This window comes from Medicago sativa, chromosome 8, assembly GCF_051527215.1.
Source record: "Medicago sativa cultivar Bolivia chromosome 8, Bolivia_mono, whole genome shotgun sequence".
NCBI classification, from domain to species: domain Eukaryota; kingdom Viridiplantae; phylum Streptophyta; class Magnoliopsida; order Fabales; family Fabaceae; genus Medicago; species Medicago sativa.
The window spans coordinates 28,351,236-28,378,315 of record NC_140756.1 but is presented as its reverse complement, the minus strand read 5'-3'; the positions used below and the strand labels follow the sequence as shown (position 1 = coordinate 28,378,315).

At 33.8% G+C, this 27,080-nt stretch overlaps 1 pseudogene; it reads right to left on the bottom strand.

The window, feature by feature from the left end:
* On the bottom strand, positions 1–25,014 carry LOC146898120 (uncharacterized; annotated as a pseudogene).
* Between the last annotated feature and the right edge of the window lie 2,066 nt (positions 25,015–27,080).

Genomic DNA, 27,080 nt, shown 5'->3' with positions numbered 1-27,080 from the left:
TCACATTTCATCTAATAAAAGCAAATCATCCAAATGTTCCAGAACATCTTCAAATTCGATGTTTGCTTTAACCGAAGTGTCATCAAACATAATTGGATTGTCTTCATTTGTTGGCTCCTTTGGTGGAAACGGTCTCTCTTTGACCTCAATGTCCATGAGTGTTTGGAAACGATCCTGTTGATCCAAAAATTCATCCTCCCATGTTGCCACCTCTTCGCTCCTGTGATTTCTCCACTCCGTGCATGTTGGAGGTAGTGGGCAACCATCTTTTAATGAAAGAAGGACAAAATGATTTGGGATTAGACCAAGGCAAATCATGTTGCTTTTCGGGTTAACCGGAGGCCGTCCTCTAAGTGGGAAAAAAGTCTCGGAGATGTAGTCTTTCCATGTAGTCATCTCTAACACCGGCCTATTGTAACATGATGCAACGATGTGTCCCATATCCGGTAATGTCAACCATTTGTCGGGAGGTGCAAAGCTACTAGGATTTTTGGGAGGATACAATCCATCCAAGATGTAGTTGTAACGGTTCTCACTCGCATACACCTCAATGTATTTGCTCCTATGCTCTTTCCACTCTTGAATAAGTGCTCTCCGCACCATAACATGACTTTCTTGCGTCAAACCCAAGGCTTCCGCTATAGCCCTAAACCCACAATGACCGTCACCAATAACATCCACAACTCTCTCAATGTATGGTATCATGAATTTTGGCATGTAATACATAGGATTGGATGGATCATAACTTGTTGAAACCAAGCTAGGCTTAGGAACCGGAACCGGAGAAATGCCAATGCGAGCACCTTTCCTTTTAGTTTGTGAAGATTTTTTCCGTGGTGAAGATTGACTTTTCGGATGTTGAGAATCAATAGTCTCCCACGTAGATGGGATCCTACCACGTGTGGTTTTGATTTTTTTGGGAGCTCCTTTGGTTGCCACCTTTCTTGGAGGTGGTGACAACATTGTGGTCTCCGGAAACGCTAACACCCGCAAAGCCTCTTTGATTTCTAGTTTCATTTGGAACGGAACTCTTTGGAGACGTTCTTGGATACCATGTCACTCCTCCGCGACCGAAAACAAATCTTCATTACTTTGTTCTTCACCCATGTACAACTTTTGCCAATGCGGGTGTATCTCATCCAATCGAATGGGCATGTTGTGACGGATTTTCATAGCAATGAAGCATGCACAAGGTAGGCCATACGACGTCCTTTGAACACAACCACAAGTTTTCTTCTCAATGCACAAGGTTCTCCTAGCACACTCTTCTTCCACAAAAATAAAATTCATGGCTTGTCTAGACACGTGACCACGCAACCCGGAGTACAAAGTGACATCTTTGTATCGATGTTCCAAGACCGCAACGCTCCTACCAAACGATGATTGTATCTCCCCAAATTGGTTTGCCAACATCTCATCTATTTTATGCCAACAAGTACCCAAATCACCCTTGGAGGTGGACAAATATTCCTTCACCACACATGAGCTCCTTCAACTCTATTCGTGGTCCTACACCCAAGATGTAACACAAGGTCCGTCCATGCCCTCACTAGCTTGTCTTGAAAGGCTTCAAAATGGTTTCTTGAACATATTGAAGAAAGTTTGGATGATCCTTACAAGCATCTTGGAATTCCACTAGATTACCCGCATATAACTCTTGAGTAGGAGATTCAACCAATTTTTTCCATGCATCAAATATGGTATCAACCAACTTACTATGCTTCTCCTCGTCGACAATCTTCTTTTGGCCATCCACCACAACAATGTTTTGTATAACTTTGCAATCGGTGATGATTCTTGATCTAACATTTTTGCCAACATGGAAATAACAAAGTATTGCACTACTACCGGTGAGAACATTGTTTACGGCATTCATCATACCCGTGTCCCTGTCGGTCACTACCACCTTAGGCATATCGCTATTTGGTCCAAGAAGTTTAAGCAACATTTGCAAAGCCCAAGTAAAGTTATCCTCCTTCTCCCTAGTCATAAATGCAAAACCAACCGAATATGTCAAATAGGTTGAGGTGACTCCAACTATTTCAAACAATGGCATCCTATACAAGTTGGTTTTGTACGTGGAATCCATTATCAAAACAGTAGGAAAAGTGTTAAACAACTTTACCGAAGTTGGATGAGTCCAAAATATGTCTTGAACGGTTTGACTCTCCTTTTTTTCTCTTACGTAATAAACATATCCATTCTCTTCCAACTTTGTGATTAGATATTGCATCTCCGTCAAGTCACCCCTTTTTGCCTTTTTGAATTTCTGACGTTCATTGTAGACTTGCTTGATATTTGTCATGGACTGTTTCCTTTTATTCCTCAAGTTTGTCAAAATATTTTTTGGTTTCACCGAAGAATCGGTCAAGTCATGTACAAGCTTCTTGTCGTCCTCCGTTAATCTTCCGGCAAGAAGGTCCCCTGCTACATACGGAACCATCTCATGGTTGTGAACGCCATTAAAAATGGCCAATTTCCAAGCATTGTCTTCCCTAACGACATATCCACGCACCTTGAACAAACACCCACACTTTCTTGATCCAATTGTTTCATTCTTCACTTTTGTCTTCGATACTTTGTGCTCGCCGCTCCGTTCACAAACCAACTCCAACATAGCATTTCTTCCTTCACAAGATCTCCTAATGATAACTGTAAATCCAGCCATATTTGCTTGTCGACGGACCCAACCGTGCAATTCGTTTTTATCTTTCCATGTGTCTTGGGTTGAAAAGAAATGAGCCGTGTCCACATCGGAATTGACGCTTGAAGCCTCAACTTTAACGGAGACTTCGACCTTAGCGGGAGCTTCAACCTTAATGGAAGCGACATTATCTATAAATAAACAACAAAAAAGTTGCTTATTTGACAAGGAATAAGAAAGTTGCTTTTTCTCAACATTATATATAAATAAACAACATACAATTACTAAACTAATTAATAAACATCTATCTAATATCATATATTAACATAAACAAACAAAAAAAAAAGAAGAAAAATGGAAAAAACACTGTTTTTATAGTGGCTGCACTTAGAAAAATTTGAAAATCTTTCAAAGTGTCCAGCAGCAGTTAACAGCTGCTCACTGCCAGCGGTAGTTAACTGCCGCTACAACGCGTGCCAGAATAAAAAAAACAGAAAAATCAATCAAATGCAATGGATTTTAACGTTGTAATACCTGTTCTTTGATGCATTTTGTGTGTAGAAACGTCTTAGCAATCGACCAGCAATGATTTGGAGGCATGATTTTAACACAAAAATTTTGAAATGGGATTTTTTTTGGGTATGGTTTTGGTGAAAAAAGGTGATGAATGAATAGGTGAGGTAGGGGTTTCTGGTTTTGGGGGGAAAGACACCAGCGGTTGTTAACAACCGCTGGCTCCCAGCGGCAGTTAACAGCCGGCATATCTTCCAGCGGTTGTTAACTACCGCCAGGGGCTTTATAGTCATTTCCATGTGTCAATTGGAAGTATTCCTTGTCAAAAAAGAAACTCTCTTTTACTTATCTTTTAAGACACACATTTTTGCATTTATCTCTCAAGTACTTAACTCTTAAGTCATATCATTGTACTTTTCTATAAATAGAGATCACATGTAACATAATTGTACATCATAAAAGAATAATATAATCTTCTCTCTTCTATCTCCTTCCCTTTATATATATATATATATATATATATATATATATATATATATATATATATATATATATATATATATATAGGGAGCATATCAAGTGAGAATGAGTATCTTATATGAGAATGATAAGAATAAATCCTAACCATTAGATCAAATTGTAGGGCTAAGATTAGAATCCAAATTTTAAGAAGTCACGTGATGCTCTCATCCCTGTGATTTTCTCCCTTCTTCTCTAAAAATCCTTTTGCGTAAAATTCCACCCACTGCTATCTCTCTATTCCTCTTAATTCTTACTTGAGGGATTGAAGTTAATTGTTGTGCCATATTGTCTCAATGTGATGCATTAAACCTAATTTCATGAATTTGGGTTTTTTAATTTTTTTTAGCAGGATTCGATTTGAATATGTAGATTGATAAAAAAAAAAAAAACCCAATCTGGGTCAGCTTGAAGAGTAAAGGGTATTAAGGCATGACAAATTTTCCCTAGTCGAATCCTTACTCCCGAGCTGTAGATTTATAAATTCATCTTCCATTGATTTTAATTCCCGAGCTGTAGGTAAATGATAATGGTGATGTTGGCATGGATTTTTTTTTTCCAGAACGATTTAGAGGCGAAGAGAGAAAAGTCACAACCTCAGGGAGGGTCGTCGTCATCGCCGGCGTACACAGGGCCGTCGTCACCGTTCGTCGTTAATTGAGAATTAAGGGTTGGAGTTTGACATTGGGTAAAATTGATTAAGAATTGAAAACAAAAATTGATTATGGTTACTGAAGTCGCACTAACCATGGTGGACGGTGAACACCGGCGGTAGAGGTTAAACAGTGGGTGACAGATTGAAATGAGTTCAATGGTGGGGGCAGATCTGCCTTTGCTATCGTGGAAGAAAAGAGGAAGACAAGAGAGCGTTTCATTTGGTGTGCTAGTGTGTATATTTGGTGTTTAAATCACAGCTCTTGACTTTTAATCCAAAAGCTAATATTTATTCTCACCATTCTCACGTAAACTTACCATTCTCACTTGATATGCCCCCTATATATATATATATATATATGGGTTTTGCTAGAAGCCACCCATGAAGGTGTCTTTTAGCAATCCACACCTCAAGGTGTGATTTCCACTTTTTAGTTATAACTTTGCTAAAAGACACCTTCATAAAATGTGTCTTCTAGCAAAACCCTATATATATATATATATATATATATATATATATATATATATATATATATATATAAGTGTGACTGAAAATTTCAACATCCACCAAAAGGAGATAAACTTGCAAAAAGAGGTCATGGCACTCTCTCGTACGCGTCACACACGGAGTTGTGCGTTAGGCGTGTGTCTGTGTTTCTAACGGAATTTTCAATTTCACCCCATGCGCTAGACATATGGGATCTAGTACAAGGTGTATGGCCAACTAACATGTTTTGTGCTAGCGCATTCGTGTCGTGTGCTAGGCGTATGATAATGGTTTTGGACCTTTATTTATGTTTTTTAGCCCTCTTTACTTTTTCTCTCCCTTCTCTCTAAACAGACCACCTCCATCCTTTTCTTCTCATCCTCTCCCAAATCCAAATCTGTTACTTCCAAGATGTAGATTTCCTTGATGGTGAGGCGATGAGATCTCTATTCTCCGCTTCACCTGCGTGCCTGTTCCATCTCCGGCGTCCTTCTTTTCCTTTCACGGTTCAGATCTACTGTTTTCGGTTTTAGCAGGTTGTCGTTGGTGGTTCAAGCGCTCTATTTGTTTCTCCGCCGTGAAGCTCTTGTCGTGGGTTTTCTTCAGGTTGTTGTTTCCTCTCCATTTGCGTGATTAATCCTCCTTCGTCGGGTTTATGCTGGGTCGTCGCAAGGCTCATGGTGGAAGGGAGAGGGTTTCGTACGGTGCTTGCGGGTTTCTGCTGCAGGTTGCTTTTTCGGTTTGGTGGGTGGTTGTTTGTCACGGTGGTGCTGTTGTTTTGTCGCCGGATGGGTTTGTTGTTGTTTTGGTCGATTGCCGTTTGTTTGCCGCCGGCGGGCTCTTGTTGTCGTGGCACTCCGACATGTTGTTTTTGTTGTTTGTTTTTACAGGATTGGGAGTCTTTAGATTGAGACCTTTTTGTTGTGGTTGTATTTCAAAAAACCCAAAAGGGTCTAGTTCTTTCAACCCGAAAGGGTACTGGTTCGTATAACCTGAAAGGGTCTGATTGGCGTATTGGACTCATCCCTCGATCTGAGTTCTTACGCGTTGTTTGCTCGAAAGAACATCTTATGCTTGTTGTTGTTCATGGAGCTTGGCACTTGGTTTGGTTACCGTGTTAACGATCAATCCATTCGCCACCTGTAAACTCTAACGGTTCTATGCATATGTCCATTTTCACTCTTTTTTTGTAGCCTGGTTTCGCGCCCGTACGCGGGTTCGCTGGGTTGCGCACGTGATTAGTGAATTTTTGTTAAGATAGTTTAGAGTTGTTCCACTTGGACTGTATTATCATGTTGCATTCCCATTTGGGTTATTCCTGGGTTAGGTCTAATGTCCCCTCAGTCTTTGTAAAAAAAAGAAAAGAAATATGTTCAGCTCTTTCAAGAAAAAAAAATGTTTTTTATCACTCTTTTTTTTGTGAAATCTCAAGAAATAAGAGGAGGAATCTTAGGGAACTAAAAGATGCGATTCTTCAAAAAGGGTCAGTGTCTTTCGAAGAGGGATTATAGGGTGTAAAACACATGAGAAACAACTTGAGGGTGAAAATCAATGAGTGATTGTAATAGGGTAAAAGAGAAATTTAGGGAATGTTTTTTTTTTTTTTTGAGAGAAGAAATTTAGGGAATGTTTGTGGAGACCATTTAGAGGTAAATTTATTGGTTACTTTTGTAACTCTCTTTATCAAGGAAAGAGAATGAAAAATGGTAGAAATTATATTTCTCTTAAAGAGTTTGTTGAAGTTAATTTCTTGTATCTCTTTGTAATGACTCTTTGAAAGTAGATTTGAGAGTTCTCTCTCTCCGAAACACAAGTCAATATAAGCTAAACTAGATAAGCAAATATTAGAGTCTTGTTCCTTTACTCTATACTCTCTTTATCTTGTTGTTTGTTGCTTTGATCGTAGATTTTTTTTGCACATATTATGCTAGATTAGATCAAGATTTGAATATTATTATTTGAATTGTTTGCCTGTTAGTTGTCACTGATACTTATTCCACCCATCTAAGTTTTTTAGTGTGATATTTGAGTTTTAATTCACAAAAATTGACGTCCACCATGGAAGAAGGGGTGAAGTTTTTTCAAGTGAGCATAATATAAACCTATATCGTTTTTCATACTTAAATAAAGTCAATCTCACAAATAAATGGAAAATCAAAAAATTATTGAAATGATTACGTATTCAAAATCTTTTCCGGCATGAGACAATTTAAGTTGATATTTGTTACACTTATTCTTTTTTCTTTATCTTTAGTTTGCAATTTTAGATAAATATGAATACATTATAAACATATGCAAAATAAAAACTCTTGCAATTTTCTCTCAAAAAAAAAAAAAAAACTCTTGCAATTTTCTTCACAGTTTTTTGAAAATTGAAATTAAACGAGATGCACCATCAACATAAAATTGTTTTACGTTTTACGTTAACGATCAATTACAATTTGTCAACACAATAAATAATCGGGTGAGTGCATTTTATTGAAAAACTATCACATATGTTGTGGTAGTTTAAAAAATTGTGAATGAATGTTAGTGTAAAACCATTTTTCATCGATATTGTATGTTCATTCATCGCATAATTTTCAACAAAATTTTACATTCAACGATTAAAAATAAATATTCTCGTGCTTGATAGAGTACATATAACACATGCACAATTCAACACAATAAAGTATGCATCTACTCTACTGAACTAAAGCACAATAGAAAAAGATGAGTGTTATAAACATTTTATTTTTAACACTCTCTAACATTTTTTTTTTAAGGACTCTAACACTCATTCTCCTATTAGATGAAAATATATGTGTATCACTAATCAGAAATGCATCTCACATAAAGTGGTGAAATTCATATAAGTTTCTTCTAATAGGAAAATGAGTGTTAGAGAGAATGTTCCTATCATTTTTCATAGGAAAAGAGAAGTGCTATGTACACTTTCTTTCTAACACTCTCTAACATCCATTCTATTATTAGGTGAAATTCATCTCTTATTGGGTGAAATCTATGTGAATATCACACATTGTAAATAATCAAGCTTGGAAAAATTCAAGAAACTTTTTAAATGATCATGAGATTATATCATTTTTTATTGAAGAAAATATATATGCTTTTAATCTTCACTATTTTTGGTCGATTAATTTTGAGAATATATGTGTACGTATTTCATTCAATGGTTAATTTCATTGGGCCTACAACTGCGAGATAGTCACAGATACTGGACCTAGTAGGGCCATGCATGGGCCCATTTTGAAAAGGTTTTATCAATGGAAAATTGCTGTTCTCACTGTAGACTTAGCTTTAAAACATGTGGAAATTACACGTATAAATTCAACGGCAATAAACTACCGTTTGATTTCCTTCGTTTTCAAACGGCAGTTAGTTGTCGTTGAAGATAAATGTGTAATTTCTAAGTGTTTTAAAGAAAAATCTGAAGTGGAAACAACAATTTTCTTACCAATGATTAGTATTTTTTATTTTATGAAAAAATCAATGATTTTTTATTTATCTTTTTTGAAGGGGAGGAAATCAATGGTTAATATATGAATTCTTCGAACAAATTAAAAATATGATTGGTATGAATCAAATTATAATTATTTCAAAATCAACAATACCAAGTTGCAACTGATCTTAAATCGATAATTCAAAATTTATTATTTTATCTTTCAATATTATTACATTTATATTTTTAAGAGAAATGCTAACATGTGTCATAAAAATACATGCTGAAGAATACATAGTACAAATTTTGTAATTTTTTTTTTGAGAGCATAATACAAATTTTGTATTAAATATGTCCATGTTTTTTTTTTGGAACAAGGGATTGAAGATTTGGAAATTTGCATCAGAAAAGGTTCTGAAAACTCAAACCATGCAGTGAGTTGTTTCTTAATGCACTTAACTACCTTTTTCAAAATGCACTTCTGACTACATATATTTTTATGATTAACTACATTTTCTTCTATAGACAAATGAAATAATTGTTACATCAGCCACATCTAAATCCTGACATGAGTTTACATATTTTTTTGACAAGATATGAGTTTTCTTATATTATTAATAATATGATCATGGTACTAACTAGTAATTATAAATCCAGAGTTTCACTTGTTTGGGTTGCTTTGACAAGACAGCAATGGACAAGAATTATATATAAAAGTGACTATATCTTCCTCACAATCTAACAACGTTATATCAAAGAATATGAAAACTAATTTATTAAACATACTTTAATAGCTATGGTTTTTATATCTCAAGTGGAATCAACATCTTTGATTTAAGTAATTACCTAAAGCAGATATGCAATATATTGTAACACTTTCACTAGTATCTTAGACATTAATCAATTGAGTTGATTAGGTTCTAGTGTTCTACCAACAATCATTCCTTTCAAGAATTTTTATAACAAAAAATTGAATTATTATTTATTGATTACAAAGAATACCACTTTTCATTGATTACTTAAACAACACAATGTTTTAAAGAACCTTCGCAACCACAAGTCATGTTTCTAAGTTATCATTCTTTTTTTAAGTGCATTTGTGAATTTTATAGGTACATATCCTTTTATAATATCAAACACCAATGTGTCGTAACAGCTTTCTAAAATTTTATTTTAATATTGTTTATTATAAGTTTCCTATGTTCCAACAAAGTTCAATTTTTTTACTAGGGAAACTTTAAAATTTTCCCAAGAGGTTTCTAAACTATTATTGCATGCACTTCCAAGTATGTTGGAACTGAATTCTTTATATAATAATATAGCGTTTGTTATCCTTTTTTATTTTACCCTAGATGGATCAGGCTATATCAATTATTTATTTGTATAATTTAGACTTCATATAATTAAATATAAAGCTTTATTTCCAAATGATTTTTTATCAACTCATCTTTTTCTGATCCAACTATACAAAAATCTAGTACGGTAGTTCGTTGTGTTCTTTGTCCTATAAAATTTGAGTTTCACACACAGTATATATTCATTGTCTAAAGATTTTTTATTTTACATTTTATATGAGTAATGAGCTTTTTTTAATTATTTATAGAGATTGGACCTATACAATTTTTTTTATAGAGACCAATTATACGACCAAGTAATTCAACCGGTGATCCAGTTTTAGCAAATGATTCAACTAGTGATATACTAGAAAATGTTCCCACTTCAATGTTGGCTAAGAAACACCAGTATTTTACGAAAATAACTCCATCGGTAGTTAACTGCCGCGGGGAGTAACCGGAGGTAGTTAACTACCGTGGATCTTCGGCATTTAACTGTCGCGAAGCTTCACGCCTGAAATCTAACAGTGTTGAGCCTTTGAAGTTGTTTGTTCTACAGTAGATGTAACTTTATTGTAATGTTGAGTTTTTTTTTCCTGCTTTTTGTTACACACAGAAATTAAACTATGGGTAGTTTTTGTTGTTTTGTTTAAAGATTATGAATTGAATATGTAAATCTATTACTATGTCATGAACCCAAATTAAAACCCAGAAGTTGTTTTGTTAATTTTTTAAAACTTACTGAAGTTGGTTTTAAATAGAATTAGAATAAATGAAAACCCATAAAATGTTGTTGTTGTTTGGATGGACAGTTGAATTGAAGTTGTAGTGGGAGAAATGGGTGTTGTTGTTGTTACAGGGAAAGAAGAAAAAGGATTGTGTAATGTGTGTGTTTTGAGAGGTTGGAGATTATGAAGATTTAAAGGTTGGGGAGATGATGGAAAATTTTAGGTTTGAAGCTCCATGGCAATTAACTGCCAAAGTTCTGCGGCAGTTAACTGCCGATGGAAATTAAGCACATCGGTAGTTAACTAACGCCGGTTACTCTCCGTAACAATTAACTGTCGATGAGGTTATTTTTGTAAAATGCTGGTGTTTCTAAGCCAACATTGAAGTGGGAACAACAATTTTCGATATACTATGTTTTCAGGGAGTCTATGGGCCAGTGAAATGCCAGCTCTTCATGCTCACCATAAGAAGGGAAATATGACCTAATTTAAGAGTCTACCCCGTCATTCTGACGAATTGTGGTCGGACCTTCGAAGATAATTCACAACATATTTCAATGCATCTCTTAAACAACCAAATTCAACTGTATCCTTGATTGCCATTGTCCAAGCAAGGGTAAATCACTCACGGATTCATCATCATGTTCAAAAAAGAGGTCGTCTTCGACAAAAGGAAGGACGGACGAATGAAAGTGTTCTTGCACGAGCATGAATTCTGTGAAGGATCTAAGCTCCACCAGAAGATCGAAATGAAGGACGACCTCTCCTTTAATGAGTTGCTAGCTATGGTAAAAAAAAATACATCAAGTACAAGGAAATGGTATGTGCTGTTAAGGAAAAACATGAAGACATAACAAAGAAAGGTCAGACAAGCAACAAAAGTACCGATCATCTATGGTGAAGATCTCTTAGTACACTCCTTTGAACACATATAGAGAAAACATCATAGTAGACTGCACAAGTGTTGAATTCAAAGGAGAAGATATAGAGTTCCTAAATCCATTTAAGTTAAAATCATTAACAAATAAGGACAATTAGTGTCAGTTCCACCAAAGCTGAAGCCATAACACAGATGATTGCACCTAGCTCAAGGATGACATCAAAGTCATCGTTCGACAAGGGAAGCTAGGGAGGTAGACTGCGAGATGTCACCACCAAACATAACATGAATATAAGGTAAGGAGTCATGAAAGAGTGTGAGCAAGAAGGCTACTACTGAAACTGGCTCAAGGGAGGTTATAAGCAGACTAAAGACCTCCTGGTTGCGATGGCCACGGAAGGAGGCTACGTCAACCCATGGCATCGACGATCCTAAAAAGAAAAAGCATATTCCACAAAGTCAACATAATTAACAACTGCCATATTCCGTGGGAACTTCTCTGATCCACTATAGTCATTGGCGGAGGCCAACCTCTAACCGAATATGTTAGCATTAGATCAATAAAATGGGAAACACACATGTTAATTATGTCTATAGATTGCCTCTACTCAGTATGTCTACTCCAAGAAAGAAACCATACGACCCCCAACTACTTCTAGAACAAGGGGCTACCTGATGGAATCCCTTATCACTATATTCCACTCCTGTTGAGGGTTTCTATGGGAGATTCAGAGGGAAAAAGAGTATTAATATATCATGGAAGCTCATGCACATCATGTACGCCGATCTCTTTAGATAATTGTAGATGTCGGATAAGAATCTATCTCCTTATATGATATCATACTATCTCCAAGGGTTCAACGGGGCCACCACCCAACCTTGGGGGGTATATGGAACTCTTAGTTACCTTCAAAAGAAGGAGTAAAGAAAGACCGTCAAGGTCCACTTTTTGGTAATATACTTCCTGTTAATGTACAATTGCATCATTAGAAGGCCTACCATAGTAGAACTATATGAAGAACCCTCCACAACTCACCTCAAAATGAAATAACACGTGGCACAATGCTTAGCTATAAAGAAGATCATGTCCCAAAAGGATGTTGAGGGCAACAAAAGGAGGAAAGGAAAACAAGCTGCCATGTAGGAATCATCGGAATGAAGCAGTCCTATAAACCAATACAACTAGGCAATAAACAAACTAAGATCCAAATCACCAATTTTCTTTTCAGAATGAACATTTACAATGTTGGAGTCGACTAAGAGGCGTGTGTGGTTGCTTCATCACTTGTAAAAGTTCAAGAAGTTTTAAATAAATAAATGATTGAATTCAAATACACAAACATTTTGTTCTCCCGACTAACATTCTAGGAAAAGCAAAATCAAGCCAAAAGTTTTTCCCAAATCCCACTTATGACTGAGATGAATAAAGTCAGTGACCAATTTGGCCATAATCTCTCACTCTCGTAACTAGTAGAACAGTGCCTCCTTTGGAGGATCCACACTTTTCATCTAGCTACTGAGTCGACACGAGTAATGTCCTTATTCACCAACATTAAACCACGTCTTCACTTGGGGGAAGGAAAGAGAGGTATACCTCTTGGCTGAAGACTTGCTTTATAGCGGCGACAACAACAAATATGTCGAGGATCCACCATAGCCAAGTTTTCACTTGATTGGAGGGAAAGGGACTACATACGCCATAATGATGGATGCCATTGACCAGGAGGCCGAAGCTAAGGCAAAGAAACAATATTTATGCCAAGGGTCCACCTGCAGTGAAATCTTCACTTAGTTGGTATGAAATAGAAGAACACATCACAATGATTCTCAGTGACATGGAACTAAAGCAAAGCAAAATTAATTATACTGAGGGTTAATCTTTGGCCAATCTTCACTTGGTCACCAAGAAAGAGATGACATATTGAAAGCATATGATTGAGTCAAAAAGGAACAATCCTTGACCTATTGTAAGAAAAGGTTCAACACAAGGTCACACGGGAAACCATTTGATATATAACAAAACGAATACTACATCTAATCAAATATTACAATAAAATCCTACAACATCAAAAGATTGATTCAAAAGAAAAAATTAAACAAAAAGCATGGTAGTAGGTCCTCGGCTCAACGTTCCCAAATTTTTCCATTGCATTATATGACATACAGGGTAATCGAGCAACAATTCAATGAAGAAGAAAGAAACATAGTCCTTGTGGATCGATATTTATTACTACTTCGATAGTTTTTGGTACACTTGCCAGATATCTATCAGTGACCAATTTGGCCATAATCTCTCACTCTCGTAACTAGTAGAACAGTGCCTTCTTTGGAGGATCCACACTTTTCGTCTAGCTACTGAGTCGACACGAGTAATGTCCTTATTCACCAACATTAAACCACGTATTCACTTGGGGGAAGGAAAGGGAGGTATACCTCTTGGCCGAAGACTTGCTTCTTAGCGGCGACAACAACAAATATGTCGAGGATCCACCATAGCCAAGTCTTCACTTGGTTGGAGGGAAAGGGACTACATACGCCATAATGATGGATGCCATTTACCAGGAGGCCGAAGCTAAGGCAAAGAAACAATATTTATGCCAAGGGTCCACCTGCAGTGAAATCTTCACTTAGTTGGTAGGAAATAGAAGAACACATCACAATGATTCTCAGTGACATGGAACTAAAGCAAAGCAAAATTAATTATACTGAGGGTTAATCTTTGGCCAATCTTCACTTGGTCACCAAGAAAGAGATGACATATTGAAAGCATATGATTGAGTCAAAAAGGAACAATCCTTGACCTATTGTAAGAAAAGGTTCAACACAAGGTCACACGGGAAACCATTTGATATATAACAAAACGAATACTACATCTAATCAAATATTACAATAAAATCCTACAACATCAAAAGATTGATTCAAAAGAAAAAATTAAACAAAAAGCATGGTAGTAGGTCCTCGGCTCAACGTTCCCAAATTTTTTCATTACATTATATGAATTTCATCACTAGACTCTTAAAAAGAACAACACAACTTATTCAAGTGAATTTGAAAACCATTATATGAATTTTATTAGAATTGTATTCGGCTAAATCTTATATGCTGCAACATCATCAATCAAAATATAAACACTGGCAACCAAGATTAATTTAATTATTTTAATTTTCTCAAGAAAGAAGGTAATTTTAATTCTTATATATATTATTGATAAAAGATTAATTTAATTCTTCCTTGTTAACATAACTAGTTAGTAGAGATATTACCATATGTAGGGGTTGAAGTTTAAATTAGAAATTTCTCACTAATTTATCTTAAGATTTCTAGTAGAATTTTCAATTCTGCCTCACACGCTAGGCACATGGGACCTTGCATGAGGCGCATGGCCAATTGACATTTTTTTTTGCGCTAGGCTCATTGTGTCATGTGCTAGGCGCATGTCACGAGTTTTAGACCTTTATTTAAGTTTTTTCTCACTTTTTTTTTTAGGAATCTCATGAAACCAAAATAGGGAACTTTTAGGAAGCTTAAAGGCTAAAGGTTTAAGGTTTTGTGTGAGATTCTTGGGTTGATAAACATTGTAAATACATTGGATGGGTGAATATCTTCGATTATCTTGTTCATGGGAAGATATTGAAAAATGGGTAGAAATTAGGTTGTTCTTAGAGAAATTGTTGAAACTCGTTGATGTTGGATTGGAGAGTTCTCTCCCTTGTACGTAGGTCATTATCAGGCTGAACTGGATAACCAAATCTTGGTGTGTTTATTTCTCACTAATTTATCTTAGAGAAATGATATTTGAACAACCGTTTTGTGACAACTTTTATGACAACTTTCTTTCTCATACTCACATCAAGTTCTCGTTTTATCTCTCTATCGCTTTGGTTTTTGTGCCAAAACTTACATTTCTTTGTATATTTTGGTTGTCCCACAAGTTATCCTATAAAATGGTTGTTCAAATAACATTCTTCTTTATCTTAAGGGATGAAATTTTGATGGCTAAACTACTTAGAAAAAATGGCTATTTTAATTCTTCAAGGTACTACATTATGACTTATTGATAATGTTGACCCAACAATAAATGTGACCTTAATATGTCTAGATAACTCAATTTATTCAAAGTAAACAATGGGAACAATTTAAGATTGACACAAAGGACCATTGCATCCACCAATCATATGTAAGAAAAATCGTTGACATTATGCTTCCAATTGTTTGTAAAATGTCACTTGACCAAAGGATGAAGGGAGCAACATAGCTAGCATATGCATAGATGACAAGAAAGGTTCCAAATCCGTCATAATCCGTCACATGAACGCTTCAAGTTTGGTCGGCTAAGTAGCTCTTAAAATAATTGGAATGCTCAATTGGATTTGAATTAATCAATTAATTAATAATTAGTGTGAAAGCTAATTGGATTGGCTTTCCATAGAGGACAAGAGATGTGTGTGCAACAATCTCAACCCACTTTGAGTGAAAAGCGGCTTGTGGAAGAGTGAGAACATGCATCATCGTGCTACTAGGTTCGATGCTATAGGTGTGCCCTTCACATGGAATTGATAGTTAATTTACAATTTTTGTTTCCTTTTGGAAGTGGTCCATACATTTTGGATTAGCTTTACTAATAATTGTTTAATTAAGACAACTAGATAGTGGGCTTCCATTTGTTTAGTTTAAATTAGTTGATTAAGATAAGTATCATATTGTATTTTATTATATAGTTGTTGTACTATAGAACCATGATGTTTCACCCGATTGATTAGGTCATTTTAGATGGTAAAGTGTTGATTCGTATTAACCGAAATATGGGTTTAACTCTCACTAACTATGTAAAAATCTTATCGTTGAGTAATTTATAAGTATTTTGTGTGCAACAGCGTTAAAACTTTTAGTGAGGGTTTACGGCCCATTTAATACAAAGATCAAAGAATTAGTTTCCACAGTTGCACGTGCGAATGATACTGGTTTACACAAAAAAAAAAAATCACCGTGTCCTGAGACCTGCCATGTCTCTAATGAGTCAATGAGACCCAACCAAGTTGATTATTATTTATTTTTAGTTAAAAAAACATGACGTTTGGAGGTTTTTTCAATGTACATATTCGTATTCATTTCTTCTTGTTTCTAAAGGGATGACTATGTCTTTCTCGAGGACTACATATCATTCACTAAATTCGAAACACATCCATCAAAATACACACACAAGCCACATGATCTGTATTTTAGCAAAATCCGTGAACTAAACGTTCTTTGAACTTGGGTTAATTTGTGGTAGACTTGATTAGGGAAGCCTTGTATTTTAGCTTGTGGTCAATTGTTGAAGCTAAATCCTCAAATGTGAATTATCAGAAAAAAGGATCTGCTCACATCATAGATACATGTATAATTGATTCAGCATGTCGAAAAAAAAAAAATTAAAGAAACACATTTTGGCCTAATTCCATATTTTGTCCTTACATTTATTTTAGGTTTCATTTTAATCATGTAAATTTTAAAATTTTAAATTAGATCCTTAATAAGTTACTAGTAACATTAGCATTAATTGGTCATTTCTGTTAAATCTTAACTTTTTGTAAAACATCTTAATTTCATAAATGCTTAATTTAATATTTGATCTCTTATGTTTAGTTTAGGTTTTACATTGTCTTAAAACATATTCTTTTTTATCTGTCCGGTGAGGAACGGATGGAGGCAACAATGGCGGAATGAGCTTCGGTGTGGTGGCGACGAGTCTTCACGATGAGACGAAAGGTTCATGCAGGCATGTTAGCACTACAATGCTCATAAGGAGGTGAAGCTAAGTCACCCTTATATAGGCGTGTGTAAGAATAACTGTCCCCGTGAAGTGCAGCGTCTCATCAGGAGGCCGTTGAAGGGCACATGAACGGTGTCTGATGCACGGGGACGTGCTCCAATAAAGTAGGGTGCATTGTTGCTAGCGTATTCATCTAAGCGATACGTCTTGGTCTGGTGGATGTTTGGTCCTCGTGTCAGCGTTGGATTGACTTTGTAGCCGGTCCAGAACACTTTTTTATATACTCTAACTAAGTGTCTTGGAAAAGATATCACATGTTTTACACAATGTTAAGTCAATACTTAACATAATGGTCCAATTAATTCTAATATTATTAAAGCAAGAGACTAAATTGACACTCTTAAAATGTAATTACTTGTAAGAGACAAAAGTGAAACCTAAGTGTTAAGTAGATACCTCACATGCTTTACATGACATTAAGTAAATACTTAACAAAAGAGACTAACTAATCTTAACGTTACAAGTGTAAGTGCCCAAATTAAAACTTTAAAATGTGGAAGAGAAAAATAAAAGTTTAAATAAACATAAAATTGATCCAAATATTTTAGAGAGAGAAAGTGTGAAATTGATCTCCAATTTTGTCCGAGAATTTGATGACATTTGATTAGAGATACAACTCATTATTTATCTATCCGTTAATCTTGTTTAGTAATTCTAATATTTTTACTGGTGAGCATTTTTTTTATTGGTGAAGAAGTTCTTGCATGCATACAAGGGTTACTTTATTGTATGATTTAATTTATGTGCTTATTTATTCGAGAACATAAAAAATATGCTTATTTATTCGAGAACATAAAAAAGTTGTATAAAAACTTATGTACAAGTCAGAAAGAAAATAATTAAGTTATAATTCAGCTTTGCCTCGTTATCTTTCCGGTGACACATTTTGTCATATGCAGTTGGAAATCAATTAATGGGATAGTTTTTTTTGGACAAGTCATCAAATATATAGTGGAATTCTTACTATACAAGAGAATCAACTTTGTGAATCGGATATTATTAAAATAAATAAATAAATCAAAATTAAAAATATGATGAAACATCTATCACATCATCATATAAATGCAAAATTATAACTTCTGTTGTTAATATTATATAATATACTTGACCAAAAAAAATAAAATTATATAATATACATGACCGTAACTGTCATAAATTAATTTGAAGACATTGGCTTTTTTTAGAGTCTTTATGGTCAATTAATATATATGTTATTTTGTATTAATATCTTTAACGAATAGGGATAAAATCCATAGAGATAGAATGCTTTCAGACCAAGGAATTTGGTGTGGAAGCATAATTAGGAACCTTATGCAACAAGTTAATCAAGCCAAGGAATTTGCTAAGATAATTAGGAATCCTTCAATGACCATCCCTAATAAAATGCATAAGCTTAGCCTTAAGATGAGAATGCTTATCATTTTCAAAAGGTTTAATAGCATTTTTGCCCCCTATATTTAAAAACTACAAAACCGTCCCTTATGTTTCGGTTTCGTTGCACTTTTGGCCCCCAGGTTCAATTTTGACCTGGTCCACGCTGACATGGCACCCACATCACTTATGTGAGGGGCCAAAATCGCAACTTTTGCAAACATAGGGGGCCAAAAGTGCTATTAAGCCTTTTTTTTTAATTCATTTTCTTTTTTTCCATTTTTTTTGTTTTGAAAAAATTAAAAAAAGAGGGAAAATTAATAAAAATTGAAAATAATGAAAAAAATACTGAAAAAATTTAAAAAAAATTGAAAAAATTAATAAGAATGAAAACAAAAATCTGGAAAAAATTTTTTTGCATGACATGTGTGTATATACATACCACATCATTAAATCATTTTAATAATAAAAAAAGCATTAAAAACTGAAAATCTTTTAAAAATAACAAAAAATCAGATTATTTTTTAAAAAAAATAAAAGATTGATTTTTTTTAAATTTTCAAAATAACAAAAAATCAGATTATTTTTTTAAAAAAATAAAAGATTGATTTTTTTAAATGTTAAAAATAACAAAAAATCAGAATATTTTTTTCGAAAAATAAAAGAAAAAGGCAGAAAAGACATTTAGATTTTTTTTCGAAATTTAAAAAATTAGAAAAAAGTTTGGATTTTTTTCGAAATTTAGAAGATATTTAAAAATACTGGAATTTAATTTTCAAAATAAAAAAAGTTTAGATTTTTTTGCGAAATAAAAAAAAACTGGAAAATATTTCAAATTTTAAAAATATGGATATCTATTTTTTTAAAATCCAATTACAATAGAAAAATTAAATTTTAAAAATCATATAATCTGAAGAAAAAAAAATTGATTTTAGTTTAATTAAAAATTTAGGAAAAAAATCTGAGAAGCTTGAATTACATAGGAATGTTTTTGTAAAAAGAATTATTAATGCGTGTAAAATTTTAAAAAGTGTCTTATTTAAGAGACATTAAAGTTTAATAAGTGAGTACCTCATGTTGCTCTTCCAATCTCTTTTGAACTAAAATGGATTTTTTTTTTCTTCAGATTATATGATTTTCAAAATTTAATTTTCATATTGTAATTGGATTTTAAAAAAATATATATCCAGATTTTTAAAATTTTAAATATTTTCCAGTTTTTTTATTTCGCAAAAAAATCTAAACTTTTTTTATTTTGAAAATTAAATTCCAGTATTTTTAAATATCTTCTAAATTTCGAAAAAAAATCCGAACTTTTTTCTAATTTTTTAAATTTCGAAAAAAAATCTAAATGTCTTTTCTGCTTTTTTCTTTTATTTTTCGAAAAAAATAATCTGATTTTTTGTTATTTTTAAAATTTAAAAAAAAATCAATCTTTTATTTTTTTAAAAAAATAATCTGATTTTTTTTAAAAGATTTTCAGTTTTTAATGTTTTTTTTATTATTAGAATATACACACATGTCATGCGAAATTTTTTTTCCCAAATTTTTGTTTTCATTCTTATTAATTTTTCCAATTTTTTCAGTTTTTTTTATTATTTTCAATTTTTATTAATTTTCCCTTTTTTGTTAAATTTTTTCAAAACAAAAAAAATGGAAAAAAAAGAAAATGAATTAAAAAAAAATAAAAAATAGGCTTAATAGCACTTTTGGCCCCCTATGTTTGAAAAAGTTGCGATTTTGGCCCCTCACATAAGTGATGTGGGTGCCATGTCAGCGTGGACCAGGTCAAAATTGAACCTGGGGCCAAAAGTGCAACGAAACCGAAACATAAGAGGCGGTTTTGTAGTTTTTAAATATAGGGGGCCAAAATCGCAATTTTTGCAAACATAGGGGGCCAAAAGTGCTATTAAGCCGTTTTCAAAAGTATAATAGAAGCCAAATGCTCATTCAAACAGCTGTCCACTCATAAGTTAATCTTGTCACCTTTGCCAAGCTGCCATTGACTATTATCATAGATAACTAAAATTTTGGATTTGATACCCAACCAAATAGAACAACCAAACATGGTATCTGATGAAACCCTTGCTCCTCATGGTTCTTGATCTTAACAAAAAAACAAAATGTTGATTAGAATTAATCAAGTCCAATCTAATTTAGCACTGTCTGCATCATTAATAAGTAGGAGTAAAGATATTGTGCCAAGTCATATTAAGTACTAACAAACTTTCTTTGCTTAATGTCCTCCATCCAGATGAAATTTCTAATCCATGCCTATCAATTTCTTTAAGAAGATAATCTGGTCAAGTATAAATATGGAAAATGTACATCAACATTCACTACAAGAATAATACTCTTTCGTGGCCAAATTAAAATACATCACAAATTACTAGCCAAAAAAATCATCACAAATACAAAATAATTTTTGTTGCGGTCCTTTTGATTTGTGGCGGCAGAAAATGGCAACAAATATTTTGGAGGAAACACATATATTTGCATACGACACATATATTAGTTTGATACACTGTTGGTGTCATTTTTAGATATGTTATGGTTTTTGTTTTGAATTGTCAAGTGTTGAATCTTTTTAAAATTCCAATTGTTAAAGTAAATATATCGTGTATCGATCCTTTTTAATATATCATTGCAATTTAATTAAATTGTATGCACTACAACATTTTTCGCTTTAGGCAACGAACGAAAATCGTGGCTGAAAGCCTAATAACCGTTGGCTAAACGTTTAGGCCACGATTTTGCAGGCATGGTATATACGGCCGTTTAGGCCACGATTTTTAAAAAGGAGAAAAATAATAAAAATGAATGATTTATTTCAGAATAAATTATTTATGGACTTTTTCTGCTGAAGTGATCAAACAGCCTCTTTTTAATTATATAGTTAATGAAAAAATTGTCCTTTTTAAAAAAAAAAAATTAATGTTAGGACCTATTTGTCCATTTTCTGATGGCGGATTAGATTAGTACTAAGAGTTTCTCATTTTTTTACTATGAGATTAAAAGTTGTTTTTTATATTTCTCAATGACAAAATTGGGTTTCACACAAACAAAATAGGGTCAGATACGACGACTTCCAAGGATCCCAAAAAATAATTAAAAAGTTTGGACCCCAAAATAAACAAAAAAATTAGGGATCCGTAAAACAAAAAAATAAAAACCTAACTTCTATCTTTTTTCATTGTATCTGGTAGTGGAAAAAAAGGAAATAAAAGAAAAACGAGCGTTAGAATGAACATAATTGTAAAAGGGGCAATACATAAATTTAAGTAGAAGAGCCTAGAAATAGTTATGGATGGGTCATAGAAGAAGATAAACTTCAAAAATTTAATAAATTTTTTAATGATGAATCAAGATTTGTTGGATGTTGATATGGATCATCTTTTTTTTTTCTTTCCTGAATTAAAAGCGTTGCAAATATATTTATCAAATGTGTTGATGTCAGCATTTTAAATTATTCAGTTTATCAAAGCCGCATATTATTATTCAGTTTGTCAGTTTGTCAAAAATGAAATATATTACGACCAAGACCAAAAGAGAGTCCTTAGAAGCACAAGATGTACCAGTAAGGGCCTCAAAAGTTTACAAGATTACAGTCGAACAAGTAACCAGGAAGCACCAATAAAACAAATTAGTCGATGCGCAAACAAACAAACGAGCTCGACCACCACAAATGAGAATTTAAATGAAAATTAATATTAGTTGTCTTCATCCACCACAAGGAATGTAACTTTATCTAACAGTTGGTGAATGGTGCTTTCCTTGTTCTTGAAAATTCTATTATTTCTTTCATTCCACAAAACCAAACGCAACATAACCAAACAAGCTGCATAAAGGAACACCGAACTCGCGAACCTCCTAAGAATAAACAAACTGAATAACATGATCATGTAAATGGTACGGATTAGCCGATGAAAAGCCACGCCTGAACAAGACCCCATAGGGGATCGAAACAAGGACAAGAGAGAAATAAATGATGAGCAGTCTCAATGCCCCACACCCAATCACGCATAACTTATTTTCATGAGAAACGCGCCACCAAATTGTCCTTTGTCGGCAACCAATTTCATAGAAGTCGCCAAGCCAAAATAGAAACCTGCAAGGGAACCTGTTTATGCCAAATGTGATATGAAGTAGCATCACAACTAGGGAACTCCTGAGTAGTAAGCTTCTGATACACACTCCGAACAGAATAACCACCACTAGGATCAAGCCTCCACTGCCAATGATCTGTAATATTAATCTACAAAGAAATATCGTGGAGTAAAATCCTGCACTCCCATAACAGCTTCTTTCCCACGCCCACAACCGACATCGCCACTATCAGGCTGCCCCTCCTTCCTCCCACCCAAAATCACACATATCTGCCCGCGAAATTCACTTGTTTTCGGCCAAATCGAAAAGACGCCTAAACCCCACAAACAAGGGGGACCCTCCTAACCACGGGTCAGTCCAAAAAAATGTATTTGTCCCACTGCCAAACATCCTCCGGGTACACTCATCAAACCACCGATCTCCATACACACCTTCGCCATCACGAATTTTCCCTAACTCCCTCCACCAATAAGAACCACTCCGGTCCCCAACCTCCTATTCACCTCATCATACCTAGCTATCAACACCCTATACCATAGTCCCCCTCTATCCACTAACATCCTCCAACACCATTTACCTAACAAAGCAATGTTAAACTCCCTCATCTTAGCCCCCAATCCTCCAAACTACTCACTCAAACAAATATTATGGCAACCAATCCAAGAATTTTTCCTACAGTCATTACACACCCCCCCCCCCCCCCCAAAATATCAATAAAGATTCAATAGAAGAGATAATAGTTGATGGATTTGAAGAAGGAAAGAACATTGACAGACAAAGAGGACAAGATAAACTTAAGGAGAACCAGACACCCACCAACATAGAGAAATCTACTCCTCCATCCAGACAATCTATTTTTAATGCGAGACAAAATCGGTTCCGAAAACATTAAACGCCTCGGATCACCACCAATAGGCAATCCCAGATACAAAATGGGAATTTTACCCACTTTACAGTTCAACACTTATGCCACTACATTTAACCAAGAATCTGAAACATTGACCCTGATAGACGTTTGGCAAGTGTACCAAATACTATCGAAGTAGTAAAAATATCGTTCCCACAAGGACTGGTTTTAATCTCAATAATTCAATCACTTTGTAAAATAGGATGTATAAAAGTTCTTTTGATTTGCCACTAGGCAGTTGATTGGTTTGATTGTATAAAAGTAATGACAGAAAATAAAGTTGGTTTTAAGAATAAGAGAGAGATGAGTTTAGGTCTTTCGAATCATCTATGTTCCCCTAATTGATATACTGCACCTATTCTTATGAATGATTCTCTAGTTCCACGATAGTAACAAAATAGCCCTAATAAATCCCTTGAGTTAGGACCCTTTTCTAGGATCACAGTCCCTAATTCCTTAGGTGGTCTAATAATCTTTGAAGGTTTAAGCACGTTAACCTAATATCACTAATAAAGGATTATCACTAATTAGAACAATTCAATTAGGTCTAAGTCAAAAGCTAGGGTCAGTAGTCATTCGTTCTCACTAAATCATGTTTATATTTGATCAGGATATAAAAAGCATTAAGAACAATTGAATTGAATAAAAACTAGATTGTCATTCACAATAAATTGAGTTTCACAGCAACATGTTTCAATTAGGGTTACAAAGAATCATCTCAGACCTAACCTCTAATGGATTTAGCTACTCATAATGGTGTTTACAAATAACATAATCATTAGAGGAATCAATACATACATGAACTGGTAAAAGAGTGAAGAAATCGCCCTTCTAGACGTCTTGTAGTCTCAAAATCGCACTTTGCTCTCTTCAATTCGTAACCCTTGTCTTTGGAATAGACTTCAGCTTAAATAGGCACATAAATTCATCTAAAATCGTGTCACATTTTAAGTAAATCGTGACACGTTTTCCTTTCAATCGCAAACAGCTGAATTAGGGTTTCCTCAAACCGTGTCACGTTTTTGCCATCGTGACACGTTTTCCTCAATGTCGAAAGCATGTTTTGGTCTTCTAAAATCGTGTCACGTTTATACCAAATCGTGACACGTTTTCTTTCTTTGCATTTTCTTCAGTTTTTCTGCTCTTTTTGCTGCATAAGTTGCCTTGTGAACTCCAATTTGTGATCAAAATACATATGAAATTACGTAATGACGAGATGTCATCAGACCCCAACCAACAAGATCTTATTAGAGTTCACTTTCAGGCCCGACATCAACTCGAAAAGCACAAGAACAACTCGAAGAGCACAAACATTTGCCTAACTTTTCACACCCAAAAGAAGCGTATCATCCACAAACTGAAGATGAGAAATAATAGTAGGATCGATGATGCGCCCCAATACTATACCAGATGAAAATGTTAGCCTCAACCATAGCTTTCATCAAGACATTCAGACCCTCTGCAGCCAATGAAAATCGGAAAGGTGACAAGGGATCGCCTTGACGTAATCCCCTTTGTAAAGGAAATTCTTCAGTTGAACTACCATTAACTAACACTGACGTCGTAGCTGTACTAACACACTCATTAACCCACTTCCTCCACAATGTCCGAAAAGACATTCTTTCAATAACTGCGTCCAAGTAACCCCAACCAACATAATCATAAGTTTTTTCAAAATCAACTTTTGATAAGTCTTTTTTTAAGAAGGTAAATAAGCCCACCGAAATTGGTACCAGAGAGTTTCAAACTTGAAACTTAAGAAACTTGAAGTTTATCTTTAAATAAGATAGTTCTTCATCAACTAATATACATTATGTATAGAGAAAATATATTTGTACAACCATTTTATGCTAATTTTTGAACAATTCTTTCTCATATTCACATGAAGTTTTTATCCACTCTCATTCTTTTTTTTCTCTATTTTTTTTCGACCAATAAAAATAGTGAAAAAAAAACTAGGAGTTTTACTTTAGAACCTCGGAAATGAGTTGGTGAAGGAATCGTTGACTACAAGTTCGAAAGCGATGCCTTTGTTGTGTGAATATTTTAATCTTGGCATTTAATTATATATAGTGGTTGTCTGTTTCTTGAGAAAGAGACGGGGTGGTTTGGTCAGTTTGGTGTATTATCAAAGTTTATATATTTGTATTTTATAATAGTAAGGTTCTTTTCAACTTGTCTGCTCATAGAAGAGAGAGATTGATAATGTGATGAGAAGGACGAAAGTAACATGAAAAGGCAGAAAAAAACGGACCGATACTTCCGGGATTGACCCATAAATTAATTTGATTCTTAATCAAACCAATCACAAACCCCTAACTTCACCATTTTTTTTCATTAAAAAGAAAGAATTTTGTTATTATTCAGCATCATCTTATCTTTGTCTTTTTAATTAATTGAATGAGTGGAAATAGCTCTCTAAAATGATGAACTCAATATTGTCATCAAGAGAACAAGAGAAGGTTGCAATGGCATCAAGCGTCGTGCATGGTATATGTGTTCACTACCTCAAGAATTTTGAAAGTAATTAACATTTTTTCCACAATATTTCTGTTTCCTATTCACTAGTTTTTTTTAGGGGCCTATTCACTAGGTTTTAAAGGGTAATTTATTATTACTTTCCTCCATAATTATAAAGTCATTTTGAGAATTTGTTTTTTCCTTTTTTATAAGACCCCGTTGCTATTTTTTTTTACCTATATATCTTAGTTTATTATACATTTTTTTTTTCAATCAACAATAAATAGCATGTTGAAAATATAAAAAAAAAACTCCCTCTTAAAGAATAAAATTGTAAAAACAATAGTAATTACAAATAAATTTAATATAAATATCAACTTTTTTTTTGGAGAAATCAAAATGATATATATTATATATTATATATATATATATATATATATATATATATATATATATATATATATATATATATAATCAACAACGGGGAAGCTGCATGCACAAGGAGTGCACAGAACACCACCGATCAAAGTTTACAGACACAGAGCCAACAAAAGTACGAGGAAAACATACAAGAATTAGTGGACACCCATACAAGGAAGCCGATGTCTCCACCAATCATGATAGCAATAACAAAAGCATGTATGTTTAGCTAAATATCAACTTTCTTAATTCGCGTGACTTTGCCAGAATGGTCTTATAAATAGAGACGGAGGTAGTAAGTATTTTAACGATGTAAATTTTAATATGGTTTTAATTATTAAACATTGCCTCTGACAGGGCGGTCCAACAACTTTAGAGACCTAAGACGAAATTTGAAATGAGACCCTTTAAAAACTAACACCAAAAAAATATATTACATTTTTATGCCTAATTAAACAACAAAATAAATATTTTGTACCAAAAAAGCAACACAATAAATATTAAGTATACATTCACAAGATTTATTAACAACATGTATACTATGTGACTTAAAATAATTAACATTAAAAAAATTCTAACAAGTGCCCTTAAAGTATTTGTTAAAAAGTTTAAAGAATAAATCTTGGAAATAATGCATTAATCAATGCATTGAAATTTTAAAAAATAATTTTTTTATACTAAAATTTATCAATTATTTTCATTTTTGTATCCTTAACAAGTACCTTAAGGGCACTTAGCTTATTAGCAAACATTAATAAAATTAATTCTACTAATTAGGTTAAAATAATAAATTTGAGACCTAAAA